Source organism: Myodes glareolus, chromosome 19 (genome assembly GCF_982192425.1).
Source record: "Myodes glareolus chromosome 19, mMyoGla1.1, whole genome shotgun sequence".
In the NCBI taxonomy this organism is placed as follows: domain Eukaryota; kingdom Metazoa; phylum Chordata; class Mammalia; order Rodentia; family Cricetidae; genus Myodes; species Myodes glareolus.
The window spans coordinates 57,213,913-57,223,541 of NC_142044.1; positions in this window are offsets into that span (position 1 = coordinate 57,213,913).

Consider the following 9,629-nt stretch of genomic DNA (forward strand, 5'->3'; position numbering starts at 1 on the left):
GAGTTTGAGACCAGCTAGGGCTAGACTGTATCTCTCTCTCTCTCTCTCTCTCTCTCTCTCTCTGTCTCTGTCTCTCTGTCTCTCTGTCTCTGTCTCCCTCCTTCCCTCCCTCCCTCCCTCTCTTTCCCCCAAGAAAGTGGTATGACAATGACATATGATAAAAAAAAAATTCTATATTCCAAGGGACTGGAGCTTTTGCTGGACCTCACAGCCAGTTAGTAAAATTCCTTGCAGTCACTTAAGGCTGATCTCCGACTGTGTACCTTAAATGCTTAACCTGCATTTAAGAGAACAGTGTAACAATCAACCTTATTTGCCTTTGATTCCCATATAGTCTACTTTTACAACCAAAGCAACGAATGGCTGTAATCTTGAGTTATCTAGTATTCTGTGTCCCTGACCTGGGAGTAATACATGTATGTTTTGTTCGTTTGTATTGTGGTAATCATTTACTGAAAACAGCAAATATATATTGAAAGCAGTCTTTTGAAAGTGGTCTTATAAAAATGAATATCCATAATCATTGAAGACAACATATGAGTATTGTTTGATAAACAATGATATGTGTAAAACTGTTTGTTATCTGGGTCAGTTGGGGTCAGCTGGAGTAAGTGACTTGATTCCTTGTGTTGGGGGAGGCTGCTTGCTCATTCCCAACTGCCGAGACCGGAAATAATCACTCAGAAACTATATTATTTAAATCACTGCTTGGCCAATCACTTAAGCATATTGCTAGCAAGTTCTTACATCTAGTATTAACCCATTTCCATTATTTTATGTTTTACCACAAGGCTTGTGGCCCACCAGCAAGGTTCTAGCTGGCGGCTTCATGATGTCTCTCTGACTCCACCTACTCTCTCTCTATATATATATCCCTTCCAGCCTGGCTATGCTCTATTAAGCCATTGGCTGAGAGCAATTTCTTTATTCATTAACTAATAGAAGCAACACATATACAGAAGGACTTCCCACACCGCCCTTGTAAAAAATAAACTGTTAAAGATTTCTGTAAAGTGTCCCCTATTCCTTCCCTATGTAATACTCTCTGTGCTATTCAGCCCTTTGTTAGGAATAGCCACATAAACACACACAGATATACAGCCGTAGAAAAGGGACAGGTTCACAAGACGGCATTTAGACAGACACAGATTCAGACTCAGACAACAGACAGACAGGGATGACGGAAGACACAGGAGAGCCAAGTCGAGAATTCAGAGCTGGGCTCACTGTTGGTTAAATGACACCAAAGAGAAGTGCTGCATCGATTTCTGTCCTTTCTACAACACCAACATACTGTTGGTAATTGCATTTATTAATGCATTCAAGCTGATGCGAGATGGGCTGCTAGCTTGCCATTTCCTACGGCGGGCTTGAAAGAAAGTACAAATTGCATGAATGCCGAATAGTCTTCTCTGTGATCTCCACTCTTGGAATCCATGAAGAGAATTTGTCAATGAGAAGGAGGAAGTAATGGGAAATAACCCTCATGCGTGATCTTTAATACAGAGGAAGGAAAACCCTCAATGGTGTACAGGGGCCTAAATAATGACCCAGTGTGATAATCATGGAATTTTGTGCCGTTGAACTGTTTGAATTGGAGGAAATTTTTACATGATAAATTAGCATTTAAAGTTGTAGGAAAAGAGAGTACATCGAATCAACCTAGTGTTGTGGAAACAGAAAAACTAATATAACCACACAACCCTGCTTTAAGACAAAAGTTTAATGGCGAATCAATCCCACACCAATTATGTTTTAAGGGGGTATTTATTTTGGGGGGTAAAACTTACATACACCATAAACCGTCAGGAAGGGAGCCTAGTCGCTGGAGCAGGAGCCGGGAGCAGGAGCCGGAACCAAGAGGCCGAGCCGAGCTTGCCGCTCTTCTTTTAAAGAGAAATATACCATGCCCCAGTGGGCTGGTATTTCAGCGGCTATTGGCTGACGGAGCGGAAGGCACTCCCACAACACTGTGGGCTCGTGCTTCAGCGACTATTGGCTGAAGCAGCAGAAGGTACTCCCGCAGTGAAAGTTATTCGATCTGTAGGGGTTTGAATAGGTATGACCTGCGTAAACTGGTGCATTTGAATGCTTGGCCCATAGGGAGTGGCACTACTAGGAGGTGTGGCCTTGTTAAAGTAGGTATGGCTTTATTTGAGGAAATGTACCACTGTGGGGTAGGCTTTGAAGCTTCAGATGCTCAAGCTACGCAAGTGTAGCACACAGTCTCCTGCTGCCTGCGGGTCAAGTTGTAGAACTCTCAGCTCCTTCTCTAGCACCATGTCCGCCTGAATGCCTCCCTGCTTCTCACCGTGATACCACCATGGACTAAACCTTTGAAGTGTCAGCTAGCCCCACTAAGCATTTTCCTTTATAAGGGCTGCTGTGGTCATGGTGTCTCTGCACAGCAATAGAAACCCTAACTGAGACATAATCCAAGACAATATGAAGGAAATCACTTTCTGGTGGGTGGCTCATAGGAGCTATCATAGATACCTAGCTTTCTCCAGTTGGGGGTCCCCTGACGATTATGAACTGGAGGACAATAGAGGAAGGACAGCTATGGAAATAATCAAGCCTGAGAAAGGCAGTGTTGCATGCCCAGCCCATTGGATCGGATAGGACCAGGAGATTTAACAGAGATTGATTCAGCATTTACCTTGGGACTAGTACAGTCTCTAATGGCTCTCATGAGCACATTGTGGCATGTGTCCTTTATTAGGAAAAAGCGCCCCTGGCAAGTCTGAATGGTATAGACTGATATGTAAACAAGCTCATAAACTAATAAAGCAATTAAGAGGGATGATTAAAAGAAATCAGACAAAGGGATCTGTGTGGGAACTGGAAAGCAAATTTGAGGCCAGATTAGTGTCAAGACAAAGTTCCTAAGGAAAAAATGATAGTAAAATTCAGTAGAGCCTCTGGAAGGCTTTAAGGCCTGAAACAAAAGCTTAATTAATATATAAATGTCAGCAATGTAAATGAAAAAGACTGTTTGACCCCAGGATGGGAATTAGACATCCACCCACAACCAGAACAAGCTATGCACACTCCTCTCCTGGGAGGCAATTTTCTGTGAGCGGAAAGTGTTTACCCAACCTAGAGACCCCTCAGTAGCCCAATGTATCCAATAGAGAGGCAACAACTAGGCACAGCTTAGCCCAGAGACAATCAGATGCGTGGGATGGTAGCAGGCGTGATATGGTTGTGCTTCCTCTGGGTCCTAGGCCAGCCCAGGCACCAGGAGTCAGCCCTAGCCCCACGAGCTTGTTGTAGGTGGGGATACACGTCATCCCTGCGGTAGCATTGCAGCCTAAGGAAATGGAGTAACTCTGGGCAAGCGATTGTGGATAGTGGTGGGTAAACTAAGGAAGTAGCTCCCCTTCACACAGCCGTACTTAACACGGGACTGTTGAGAAAACAGTCAATAGAAGAAATGGAAACTTTCATGGTGTATATGGGGCCACACTGTCATTTTCTGTTAGTATCCCCTAAGCTACTGACTTCTGAAATCAGCTGGCAATTGGTTAGCATGATGGGTGGTGGCCCTTCAGAAGTCCTGTCACCCTTTGCACAAAGGCTACATTTCACAGGTGACGTAATGCTTACTTTTGTAGATGTAGAAAGGCATCTGAGAGCTAGAGAGATGGCTCAGTGGTTATGCCCCTGCAGAGGACTCAGATTCTCGGCAGCCACGTCATGGAGTCTGTTATTCCTTTGCAGTCCCTTTAAGGACTAACCATGCCCACTCCCAGCCACTTCTGACCTCCTGGTCGCCATCTTGACTCTCTCTCTTCTGTCCGTCTCTTGGCATGTGTACACGTGTCTCTGTCTCTCTCTCTATGTCTGTCTCCATGTCTCTCTATCTCTCTCTTTTTAAGTAATAAATGTCTCCCTCTTCTTTAAGTAATAAATGTTTAGCTTTATGTATAGCCTTATGTCCATTTACTCTGCCGTTCACCGCATCCAGCCGCCTGACTCTGTCGCTTGCCTGGGGAACCTGCACTGCCCTGGTGGCAGCCCCTGCCTGGCTCGCAGGCCGCTCGGGGCATCCCAACATCTTTTTAAAGAACAATAGAGTCTACAAACCACCACCTATAACTCCAGTTCCAGTGGATGTCAATGCCTCTGGCCTCCAAGGGCATCTGCAATCACATGTGCATACCTACCCCCATACCTACACATAATTAAAAATAAAACAGATTTTTAAAAAAAAATATTTATTTATTTATTTATTATGATTAGTGTTCTACCTGCATGTATGCCTTCAGGCCAGAAGAGGGCACCTGATCTCATTGCAATGGCTGTGAGCCACCATGTGGTTGCTGGGAATTGAACTCAGTACCTCTGGAAGAGCAGCCAGTGCTCTTAACTACCGAGCCATATCTCCAGCCCAGTAAGACAGATTTAAAGAAAGAAAAGAAAGGCTTCTGAAACAAACCCAAGAACATGGGAAATCAGTTCACACAAGGTTCAAGGGCTACATACAACTCTGAAGTCCTTGGAAGCTTTACAGTTGGGTAAAGCACAGAGGTCATACAACAGAATAAGGAGGAAAAATTCCCCCACCAGCCTGTGCCTGTCAGTGTCAAAACAAAGCTTGGAATTTGAACAGAAGTACCTCCTTGTTTGGTTGGAAATAAATGTTCCAAGAAGCTATAACGTTAGTGGAAATTCCAGTGCTGGGGGTAGGTAGGGCAGCCCCTGAGCTGTTGGCCAGGGATGCTCTCCAAACAATATAAGGCAGTTTGCATTGCTGTTGGTTTTTCACTAGAACTAGATGATAAGACCCTAATACTAAAGACACCACATACTTTGGTCCTGGGTCGTGTCTTTCTTCCCCTACTTCAAAGAATGGGTGGGGGTGGAAATGTTTTGGAACGGTCCTACTATGGAATAGTGTTTCTCCTCTGGATGGTCTGCTGACTCAAATTCCAAAGTCTTAGGGACAAAGTGGTTTTTGCACAGCGCTGGCTGCCCTAGAACAGGGAGCCTCTACTGATATGTGGTTATCTATGTTAAAGCAGTAAGGTTTAAGCCAACCAGCTCCTGCACCCCTAGGACTGTGGTCCATGGCACAGGGTGGAATGCTTGGCTTAGCTAGCCCTGAAGGTTGTCGAGCTGAAAAGCATCGCACAGAGGATGGCCCTCTCTGAGAGATAAGTCGCCCTGCATAAGGGTTTCCTGCCGTATATTCCCTTTCCCAGAAAAATGGCAGAGGGCAGGCCGGATAGGTTCCAGATGTCATGAACCTAGGGGCAGATTCCGTGTAAGCCCATTTTAATGTTTCTATTTTGGGAAGTGCGACCTCTATCTTTACCTTCTGAGGGAGTTGCCTTTCTGCAAAGAAGTAAAATTAGGGGGAGATGTAGAAGGCCGCAGCCACATTCTCCATCATCAAGATGGCGCTGACATCTGGCTTCACCGCCAGGTGAACGCACACGTGTTGGCATTTTTCCACTACTGTCCCTGCCTACTCCCGAGGCATCACCTGGGATTATGGACAATTGACCAATCCAAGAATAACACGTCCGAAGCAGGGTCTATTTCCTATATAAGGGATGGGTTCCATCTTATCTGGGTCTCCGCCATATGGCTTATGCTCTAGCTCCCAAGAGGATTAAAGCTATTTCTGCAGAAGGATCCTGTGTCCCGCATGGTTCTTGCAGGCGAGGCCGAGCGCAGGACAGTGCTCTAAGCCCAAGACTCCTTACCCTGCTTCTGTCAATATTCCCAGTTAAACTCACTGGCTCACCAAGTAAGGCATGAGTGAAGTTGCTTATTTTGTCTGTCATTTGTAACATGTCTCAGGGAAGAGATGTCTGGTCATCTCCCCTAGAAAACCTCACATTCACACACTTCCCCCTACACTGGACTAATATCCTGGCAGTGGGGAGGGGGAGTAATAAAAAACAAATAGTTAAAAATACAGGCAAAGACTTTGTAATAGAAAAATGATAGGTTCTTTAAATTTTTTTGGATACAATTACGAAACCCTATCTATAGCACAATGTTTGTAAGGTCTGTTCCCAGTGTGTTACTTTCAGCAATCATTCACTAATTAAAAAATAACCCTTGATGATACTCCCACAATAAGGCTACCAGATTACATTTCATGCAAAGTTTAAGGGATTTTACAGATGCAGTTTAGGGACCTACTCATCTGACTCGGAGTATCAGACAGGGAACTATGGGAGGAGCCTAGGCACATCAGGAGACCCAGGACATAAGCCAGAGCTACACTCTGCGGGCTGTGTAGGGTTATGCATACTGTTTGAGGGGACAACATCGTCAAAAGCCCAAGAGTGGCCCCAGGAAGATGACTGCTACCCTCCAGATGTTACTCAGCTGGCAGTAAGTAAGAGTGCAGCTGTGTAGCCATGGGGAGCTGAATTCTGCAGCTGAGAGAAGCTGGGAGTGTGCTTCAGCCTTCACATGATTCTGGGGCCTGGCTCCCATCAGGGCCTCTCCAACTGAGAGCAAGCTGAGCTACCCAGAAGAGGTTCAGACCAGCCAGGCTGTGTGGAGAAACGGAAACCAGGGAGCTGCCTAGTGGAGTCATATGAGCTACGTGGAAAAGACGCTCTCTCACGCTCAGAGTCACGTGAAGGCTGTGCAGTGTGGTTCAGGTTTTCAGCCTTCCTCAACTCTCCCCATGCTGGGATGGGCTGCGGTCATACTTTGGAGTGATTTCTGCTCCATAAGTAACCCCTCCCCCACAGTTCTGCTTGGAACCCCAATAAAACTCATCAGTTCACCAATGACTTGGATGATATCTATACTTTGGTCTGTCATCAGATCCCTATCTGGAATGAGTGACTGTTCATATTCGCCCCAAAACAGCATCACACAGCACCAGCTCACCCTGTACTCACAGCCTTTTCTTTCCCTTACTGTTTCTTGCCTGTTTTTGCCTTTTAGAAAGCAATACACAGAGGGTAAGACTAATGGACTGTATAATATTTTTCTATTACGGAGTCTCTTTTCTGACTAGTTGTTGTAGGAATTCCTACCAACAGTAGCCTTTAAGTTACTCGCCCACTTGGGCATGGCCTCTTATACTGTATATGCCGATGTCTGGCCTCTCACTTCCGGCTGTGGGATTCAGTTGCTATTCCCCATTCAAGCAGAGGACTGTGATCTGTGAGTCTACCCCTAAATAAATAACCCCTCTATCATACTCAGTTCTGAGCTAGTGTGGGATTTCTTTTAAGCTCCGTCTTCAACTAGTAAATTATATTCTGATTTATACCCATATCCCCGGTGGAGGAGATATTCAGTGAATCATCCTGGGCTGCCATTCAGCAGTGGTGTCAATCTCAGTTACCCATGGTCAGTGTGAACACTTCAACTATGAGAATGGCTTCTACTCATTTGGATTCTAGTATCAAAAACAGCCAATATGGAGTCAGCAGTAATGGATCAGTAAGCTTTCACTCCTTTGGTAAAATTAAGGAAAATATCATATGGAATGTTTTCCCTGGACTGCAAATGGCCATTTCTCCTGTTACCACCATTCTCACAACCATATTATGTCTCCAGGTGCTATGTCCCCTCTTTATTAAAAGTTTAGGGTCGGAGAGTTGGCTCAAGAGGCTGAGAGATTGCACTGCTCTGTTTGTCTCCCAGCATCCATGGCAGGAGACTCACAATTATCTGTAACTCCAGGCCGTGGATTATCCTCTGCCCCCGGGCTCAGCAGCACTGGAATTCACATGTGCATATGCACACACAGGCATGCACGAGAGTGCGTGCACATAAAAATAAATACATTTAGGGGCTGGAGAGTTGGTTCAGCAGTTAAAAGCACTGGGTATTCTTCTAGAGGACCTAGGTTCAATTCCCAGCACCCACATGACAGCTCACAACGGCCTGTAACTCGAGTTGAAGGGGATGCGACACCCTCACACAGACCTACATGCAAACAAAACATCAGTGTACATCAAATAAAAATAGATAAACCATTTTAAAATACATACATACATTCATTTAAAAATGAAAATATAAAAACCAAGTTAAAGGAAACAAATCCAAGAGAACTTTACTTAAAAAGGTGACAGGGTATTGGCATAAGAACAGATGGGAGGACCCATGGAACCAAATAGAAGACCCGGATATCAATCCACACATCTTCGAACATCTGATCTTTGATAAAGAAGCAAAAAATATCAAATGGAAAAAGGAAGCATATTTAACAAGTGGTACTGGCATAACTGGATATCAACATGTAGAAGAATGAAAATAGACCCATATTTATCACCATGCACAAAACTCAAACCCAAATGGATCAAAGACCTCAACATAAAACCAGCCACACTGAACCTTATAGAAGAGAAAGTGGGAAGTACACTTGAACGCATTGGCACAGGGAACCACTTCCTAATTATAACCCCAGCAGTACAGACACTGAGAAAAACAATTAGTAAATGGGACCTCCTGAAGTTGAAAAGATTCTGTAAAGCAAAGGACACGATCAACAAGACAAAACGACAGCCTACAGAATGGGAAAAGATCTTCACTAACCCCACATCAGACAGAGGTCTGATCTCCAAAATATACAAAGAATTCAAGAAATTGAACACCAAAAGATCACATAATCCAATTAAAAAAAATGGAGTACAGACCTAAACAGAGAACTCTCAACAGAAGAATCTAAAATGGCTGAAAGACACTTAAGGAAATGTTCAACATCCTTAGTCATCAGAAAAATGCAAATCAAAACAACTCTGAGATTCCATCTTACACCTGTAAGAATGGCCAAGATCAAAAACACTGGTGACAACTTATGCTGAAAAGGTTGTGGGAAAAAAGGGAACACTTCTGCATTGCTGATAGGAATGCAAGCTGGTACAACCCCTTTGGATGTCAGTGTGACAATTTCTCAGAAAATTAGGAAACAACATTTCTCAAGACCCAGTAATACCACTTTTGGGTATATATCCAAAGGATGCTCAATTGTGCCACAAGGACATGTACTCAACTATGTTCATAGCAGCTTTGTTTGTCATAGCCAGAACCTGGAAACAACCTAAATGCCCCTTGATCGAAGAATGGATAAGAAGAATGTGGTACATTTACACAATGGAGTACTACACAGCAGAAAAAAATAACGACAACTTGAATTTTGCAGGAAAAAGGATGGAGCTAGAAAACTTTATTTTGAGTGAGGTAACCCAGACACAGAAAGACAATTATCACATGTACTCACTCATAGGTGATTTTTAAACATAAAACAAAGAAAGCCAGCCTATAAACCACAATCCCAGAGAATTTAGACAACAATGCGGACACTAAGAGAGACTTACATAGATATAATCTACATGGAAAGTAGAAAGTAGAAAAAGACAAGATTTTCTGAGTAAATAGGGATCATGGGGACCTTGAGGGAGGGGAGAGGCAGGGATGGGAGCAGAGAAAAATGTAGAGCTCAATAAATATCAGTACAATAAAATAAAAATAAAAAGGTGGCAGAATTTCAGTAATTACAAGTTTTGTGGTGTTCTCAGCAGTCCCTTCTCTGACTCCCCAGCTCAGCAAGAAGTTTGAAAATTACAATCCCCACTCCTGGTACCAAAGGAAGCAAAGCAGCCAGCACCCTTTCAAACTCTCATGAAAGAACCATATTGACT